The sequence below is a fragment of the Copidosoma floridanum genome, unplaced genomic scaffold (genome assembly GCF_036245765.1).
Source record: "Copidosoma floridanum isolate Cflo_tuat_1 unplaced genomic scaffold, Cflo_Japanese_pri ptg000006l, whole genome shotgun sequence".
Classification (NCBI taxonomy): Eukaryota; Metazoa; Arthropoda; class Insecta; order Hymenoptera; family Encyrtidae; genus Copidosoma; species Copidosoma floridanum.
Window position 1 is genome coordinate 7,553,085 of NW_028321883.1, and position 8,311 is coordinate 7,561,395.

An 8,311-nucleotide genomic window follows, 5' to 3' on the forward strand; every position below is an offset into this window, starting at 1 on the left:
ACGTCTTTTTCTCCTTCATACATGTTAAAGCTTTAATGGCTTTCGTTGGACTACAAATTTTTGCATTTAAAGCAAAATTGTCAAAATCTTTTCTATATCGACCATTTTTTATCTGTACATCCTTGTTTATAACAACAAATCCATACCGATCATTATTCCAACAGCTAGAGCATAACTCTTTAAATTTAGTAAATGGCATATCTGAATTTACATAATTATTATACACATGTCTCAAATTAACTTCATCCTGACGAAATAAAACTAAAAAATTTACGTTGTCTCTCACAAGATGTTTTGGTACTTGAGCATATGACTGACAAAGATAGAAACAGTCTACATTTTTATGTCTTTCCATGCAGAAAAAGGCTTTTACATTATCTTGTTTTTCACAAGCTATATCATCGAAAATCATAATAGAATTTGGTAAGGCATCATCTGGTGAGACTACTGCTTCGCGTTCAATGAAAGGTAAGTACTTCACACCATCTATAGGTTCTAATAGCTCTTTTAAAAATTTGTATTAGGGTTGATTTAATGACTTTAAATGTACGTATATATTTTCAAATTTCAATCCGTTAGGATGTACTATTAATGCTAATAAGCTATTGGTTTTACCACAGTTACATGGACCACAAAATACAGCACGAACACTATCTGGAAGGAGCTCACCATGTCGATTTACACGCTTTTCTTGTTTTACAATAGCATCAAAATTTGGAACTTGCAATGTTACAGACTGTTCTTCAAATTTCATGTATGTGCTGTATAACGTAATAGTTACAACTGAACTGTGAGATAGAATGATACTGCCCTTTATACTTTTGCATTTTTATGTTATACTATGGCTACATTGCAACTGATCTGATGAGTATAAGTATAAATATTTTTTTCGCAATACTCAGTCACAACCCAACCTTCAAAGTGAAATGATCATACATACTGTAAGCGAGGATATGGTCTTGTAAATAAAATCATACATTTTTTACCTGTAGAAATTCATTTACCAGGTTATCAGTACTGTGGTACAGGTACTAAACTTACGGAACACCTCGCTAGAGGTGATCTTGGAGTAAATCCTCTGGATGCGGCGTGCAAAGAGCATGATATAGCTTATGCGAAAAATCGATGCGATTTTGAGACTAGAAACAAAGCATATAAAATTTTAGCTGAGCGAGCTTGGCAAAGAGTTAAGTAATTGAGAGTGTAGTGGTGAAAAAAGTATTAAAATTCCTCGTATTTTACGCGTTCCTGCTCGAATAGGTGGAGCTTTACCTCTGATTCCTTTATTTGCTGGATTGAGTGCAACTGGCGTTTTGACAAATGATATTGCAGAAACTACGAAGAGCGTTAACGCTGCTAAGTCTGCAAAAAAACAACTAGAAGAAAATCAAAGACATAATAAAAGCTATTGCGTTAGGAAAAGGTCTCTATCTTAAGCCCCATAAAACTGGATTGGGAGTATATTTAAAACCATTTGGTAAAGGTCTGGAAAAAAAAAAAAAAAAAAAAAAAAAAAAAAAAAATAAAATTACTTTTAAGAGCTTTAACAAATGTAGATTTTATAAAATTCTATGAGAGTTTGAAAATTTCTTTTTTTCGTGGAGTATTTATGCAAAATGACTTACCCATTGATGGGCCATGGTATCGTGAAACTGCTATAGTAAATCTTGACGACAAGAATGGACCTGGAAGTCACTGGGTGGCGTATCGAAAATATGGCCAGAATGTTGTTTATTATGACAGTTTTGGAGATTTGCAGCCACCTATTGATTTAATGTTGTATTGGGGTGTTGATACAGTTCAGTATAATCACAAACGATATAAAAAATTTAACTCTTACAACTGCGGTCATTTGTGCTAAAAGTTTTTGTTAAAACATATATAAGCACTTAAAATAGTAAAAAAATAAAAAAGGGAATGAAAAAAAAAGATTAAATATGAAAATAAAAAAAGGAATTAAATAAAGGAAATACAAAAAAATAAAAAAAATGTATTAAAATGAAATATCAAAAAAAAATAAAACAAGAAATAAAAAAAAAAAATTAAAACAAGAAACAAAAAAAAAATAATACAAGAAATTAAAAACAAACCAGGGGGTATAAATGGGTCATGGGACCCACGGTAAGAACGAAGTTCTTTAAACATGACATGAGTATAAAAACACAATTTCTCAGGTAACAAGGGGGTCGCCAGACCCGTAGAAAGAACGAAGCTCTATAAACGTTAGTACTGCATTCATGTAGTTCACTAAACAAAAACTTAAAAAACGAATTAAAGAAAAAAATTAAAAAAATAGTTCAGTACTCACGATGGTTGAACTTCGTGAGAACGGCGTGCATAAATACAGTACTCACGAAGTTTAACCATCGTGAGTACTGAACTATTTTTTTAATTTTTTTCTTTAATTCGTTTTTTAAGTTTTTGTTTAGTGAACTACATGAATGCAGTACTAACGTTTATAGAGCTTCGTTCTTTCTACGGGTCTGGCGACCCCCTTGTTACCTGAGAAATTGTGTTTTTATACTCATGTCATGTTTAAAGAACTTCGTTCTTACCGTGGGTCCCATGACCCATTTATACCCCCTGGTTTGTTTTTAATTTCTTGTATTATTTTTTTTTTGTTTCTTGTTTTAATTTTTTTTTTTTATTTCTTGTTTTATTTTTTTTTGATATTTCATTTTAATACATTTTTTTTATTTTTTTGTATTTCCTTTATTTAATTCCTTTTTTTATTTTCATATTTAATCTTTTTTTTTCATTCCCTTTTTTATTTTATTTTTTTTTATTCCGTTGTATTTATTTATGTCTTTTGTAATTTTATTTCATTTTATTTTCATATTTCATTTCATTAATTTTTAAAAAATTTTTTTTTCCACTTATTTTTTTGCGATTTTATAGCTTATTAATGCAATTTTTATTTTATTTTCATATCATTACTCAATGACATTGTGCCATTATTTGCTTATCAAATTCAAAATAAGTACCCTTAAAAACCATTAAAATGATATGAAACTCGAATTATATTTATATAATGATCTTACATAATTCATTTATAATTGATTTACTTTGAATTACTTTATTTATATAATTATGTGATAATGTAACATAATTTGTTTATCGAATTCGAAATAAGCGCCTCTAAAAACCATTGATACATTCTTTAACTCTATTCCAAGTATTTAGAAAACAAATACAAAAACAATTTATCATAAATCGAATGTATTATCAGTGAATGCATGTAAAAATGGAATATTTCAGTTACGAACCACACCATAAGTACAAGAAATCAAGTTTCTATAAACGGCAGCGCTCGTAGCAGAGTGGGTAAGGTACTGGACTCACATGCAGAAGGTCGAGGGTTCAAAACTCTTTATTGGAAAATGTTTTTTTTTTTTTTTTTTTTTTTTTTTAGAATTGTAAAAGAAAGAAATTCAAAGTGAAATAAAAATTATTGTGAGAAAATAAAATTGGGAGTGTGAGGGAGAATGGTGGGCAAAGGTGTGTAGAAGAGTAACACGGCACGGTTGGCCGATATACATATATAGTGGGGAGAGGGGAAGTGTATAGAGAATAGTCGGTGAGGGGAACGGGGTAAGGGGGGGAACTTGAGAGGAAAAGGAAACCACTTTCGTTTCAAAAAAAAAAAATCTGTCGGTTTTAAAATTCCAGCCCCCCGAGTAACGCGACATAAAGAACTTCGTTCTAAAAATATCTCAGTTTTATATTGACGGTCATGGAAGAAACATTAACACTTAGTTCGTCTGGTACTTCTTCCACCCTAGAGGCGCATATTTTCCACTTATTGAATTATCACCAAAAAACAAATATGTTCTTGGTTTAGTAGAACTCCTAACATTCAATTCAATTCCTAATATTGACGTAAATAACAATAAATTTTAAGTGGGTGATCAAGTGGTAGTTATTCCAACTGGCAGTTATGAAATTGAAGATATTGAGTCATTTTTAGTCAATGTGTTACAATCGAAAGATATAAGTATCAGTATCAAGCCAAATAATAATACGCTTCGTAGTGTTGTTAGGTGTAGTCATACTATTGATTTCAGACCAAAAGATTCTATAGGGCGACTACTAGGTTTTACTGAACGATTACTACAAGATAACTTAACTCATGACTCTGACTTACCTGTATCCATTCTCAAGATTAACGCATTACGAGTTGAGTGCAGCATCACTAGTGGAGCTTATATAAACGGAAAAAAAGTTCATACAATTCATGAATTTTTTCCTGCGGTACCACCAGGATATAAAATTATTGAAGTTCCATCACAAATAATCTACTTACCTGTCATTGGACGAGTCATAGATTACTTACAACTACGCGTAGTTAATCAAGATGGTAATTTAATCAATTTTTGTGGAGAAGTCATCACGATAAGATTATACATTAAACCTTTATCGTAATGGGTATCAATTATAATCACAAAAAGTATATAAACAGCTTGACATGTACTTCTGCTCTCAGTCAACGGCAAGCTTTTAAATCGTCGAGACATCAGAAAGGAGAGAGACAGCATAAAAAATTGACAAATCAAAACATGCAGTTTCTTAAAAGTCTTGGCTTAAAAATAAAAGGTGTGAACTAACGTTCAAATTTTTACCTTAAAGATGTATGACATTTTAAGCGTTCAGTCCCCCGTTGCGTTTGATAAGTCTATCGCACACTATGAAGTTCATGCTCATCAACCATATGCATCATTAACATATAATAATAGTGATGAAATTCGTATATCAATTCAACATCAAGACCTATGCCTGCTACCATCCCACAGTTCTTTACATATTCATGGAAGGGTAGTCAAAGCAGATGGTACTACGACGGCTGCAAATACTAAATTAGTAAACAATGCTATCCTTTATCTATTTGAAGAAATAAGATATGAGATTAACGCTACAGAGATAGATAAGTGTAAAAATGTAGGTTCGACAACTTTCATTAAAAACTGGCTAACGCTCAATCCTGATCAAGACGTATTAACTAAAAATGCTGGTTGGCTTGGTACTTCAAATGAACTTAATCTAACAAATAATAATGATGATGACAGAAATAAAAAAATCTTGGCTGAAAAATTTAACAGAAAATTTCTCAACTAATAAATCATCATTTCTTAAACGTTAAAATTATGAACGATTCAAACAATAATTTAAGGTTTTTATATAGAAAAAAGGATAAAATGGAGTACATCGCAGACATGCAAGGCTTTAAAAAGCCTGGCAATGATTACGTGCTTAAAGAATTAGCTATTCTACTGGTCCATCCGAACGATGCTGAAGTACAAATGTATCTTTTCAAAGCACCCTTTGCTTGGCGTAAATTATCATAGAAATATTCAGATCAAAATTCATATCTTAAACGTAACTATGATGGACTAGCATGGAATTCAGGCAATATAAAGAACACTGAGATTGGGAGTATTCTACGAGAGAATCTTAAAGATGCCACCAAAATTTTTGTGAATGCAGAACTAAAACAAAAGTGGCTTGACAGATTTAGATTTTAAGTCACTGATATGACAGATTATCCTTTGTTTGAGCTCCCAAAACAGGTTACCAGTTGCGATGACGTTCAGAAGAAAATGATGGGTGCTGATTGTATTTGAGTAGATTTATTTCAATTTACATTTATTACATAATAAATATACTTTCACTTCTTATTATATGCATCCATGTATTATAATTAAAAGGACAAGTACTCATTGAAATAAGCAAGTTATTCGAATTAAATTGTTTTTTTTTATTTAAAATCAAAAACCAAGAATTGTAATTTTTCCCGAAATTTTTTTTTCCAAACCACCTAAAAAGCGGTATACCGCACATCGACATTTTCCCCCGCATTTGACCTTTTCAAACCGCCTAATTCGTGGGAAACGGCCCAATCTGGAAACCCTGCCCGTCAGTCAGAAAGCGTAAGAATAAAGCGTGCACTCTCCTCTTTTCTGGCTAAAAAAAAAACCAAATTGAAGAAAATTTTATTACAACCAAATGCAAAAAGAATTTTTGCCAACCGATGTTATTTAAATAAATAGGAGCACTTTTTCGGTCGACATGCATACACACGACTCTCACACCCATCTAAGCCCAGGCGCCATAATCACACCATGCACCAGTAGGAAATTGGTGGAAAATTTGAATTCTAAATTTAAAAAAAAATAAATAGAGAGAGCAAGCATTGAATACGCGTGTACAAGCATATAAAGCAACTCACAAAAAGGTGTTTAAGGAGATTGAATAAGTGTGTGTGTGTTGGCACCTTGGCACCCGCCATTTTCAGTGTGAACATTATTACGCAATGCGCACAAACTTCTGCACACTCTCTGGTAACCGATCAGAAAGCTTAAAAGGATAAAAGGGCATCATGTTGGGCCTACATTGGTTATCCAGTTACCTATATAGGTCCAACCAGGGCAAATACATAGAGGTAGATGGCGCAGTGTAATGGGGGATTATGAGAGGCCAATAATGGCGTCCCAATTAACATATAAAAGACAGGGTTGGAAAAATAAAGAGAGGTTTGAAAATAAAATTTAATAATTAATGTAGGCGACGCGTGTAAGTCTAATTTGTAATGACATTTATTAGCATAATTTATTTGCAAATCACTCTCATTATTAAATACTTCCACTTCATTGATTATTCCACGCCTCTAAATCTTATACACTCTCGAACTCTTCTTAAATTTAACAACAATAAACGCTAATCTTTGTCACCCGTAGTAATTTATTAAAATTATGAAACTTGAGTAAATCATCGTATTTAATACTTCATATGAGTAATTACTGTTTTACTTCTCAACACACACACATACAATCTGCAATATACACAATTATACAACTGTCCCCAAACACACACACACACACACCCACACACACATATAATAAAAAAGACATTGAAATTATATATATATATATATATATATATATATATATATATATACTAATAGGGTTGACGCCCCCCTGCGCGCTCCGCGCGCCAACCCCCCCCCCTAACATGTATATGAATTTTCCAATAGAATTCTTAAATAATATCAGAAAAAGTCTTTCACCACACGAATTAAAATTTAAAATAAATGCTATAGTAATGTAAATAAGAAATTTAAGTACATCGGACGGTCTCCATTATGGCACAAGATTAAAAGTAACAAAATCATCTAAGTATAATATAGAAGAAGAAATAATAACGCGAGAAAAAAAAGGAAGCAAAGTTTATATTCCTAGAATAACATTGAATACTGGCACCTCAACATCATTACCTTTTGTCTTATATAGAAAACAGTTTCTCTTTGTATTGGAATTGTCTATGTTTATCAACAAATCACAAGGACACAGTTATGATTCCTTTGGATTGTATATTAAAAAACCTTTATCCTCCCACGGACATCTATACGTTGCTTTATCAAGATGTAAGAATCCAAAAAGAGTTTTTATTCAAATTGAATCCGAGAATAAATCAGAAATTAAAAGCATAGTTTAGCAAAAAATTTTTCAGTTATTTAAAAATATGTAACTTTAAAAATCGTCACATTTTAAAAGACGTATGTTAATTCATAAAAACTAGGAAAAACAAATATGTGAAAAATGTGGAAAGGGTTTTAAAAGAACAGATGGGTTAAAACGGCACATAAAATGTCACAACATTAGGCTTACAGAATGAATTATTCTTTCAAAAGCTAAATTGTGTTTGTCTATTTAATTATACCTCCTCCTGCATTCTGTCTTTTTGTTAATAAAGTCCTCAGGTCATCAAGAATTTTATATTTGGGTAAAGTAAACATGGACGAGAAAGAGATTTGAAATGTAAAAATTCAATCAAGTTAAACAAATAATGGTCCTTAAGAGACATATAGTGAGTAAGGGGGAGAGAATAGACAGAGTGGGACCTATGATCAGTGACTTGAAAAACCCTAAAAACGAGGTATAACTTAGGTACTAAGATACATGTATTTTTTAACATTTCAGAAGGTAAAATTTTTTATAAATAAGTATTTTTGGGGGGGGAGCTAAGGAGGAGCGGGGGGAGCGGGGAGGAGGTTACTCAAACATCATTTCATCAAAAATGACGTAAAAACAAGCAAATAACTATCTGAATCGAGGGGGAGCTATGGGGGAGCTGAGGGGAAGCAGGAAGAAGCGAGGGGCTAAGACTCACTTTCGTCAATACAACTATATAATATAGGGAGATATATGTATGTGTGTATATATATATATATCTCCACTCTCGAATCTTTCGATGCGTACAAGGAAAAGCTAGGTAGACGATAACTTTCTTATCCCCAGTTAGCGTCCACACAGAGCCT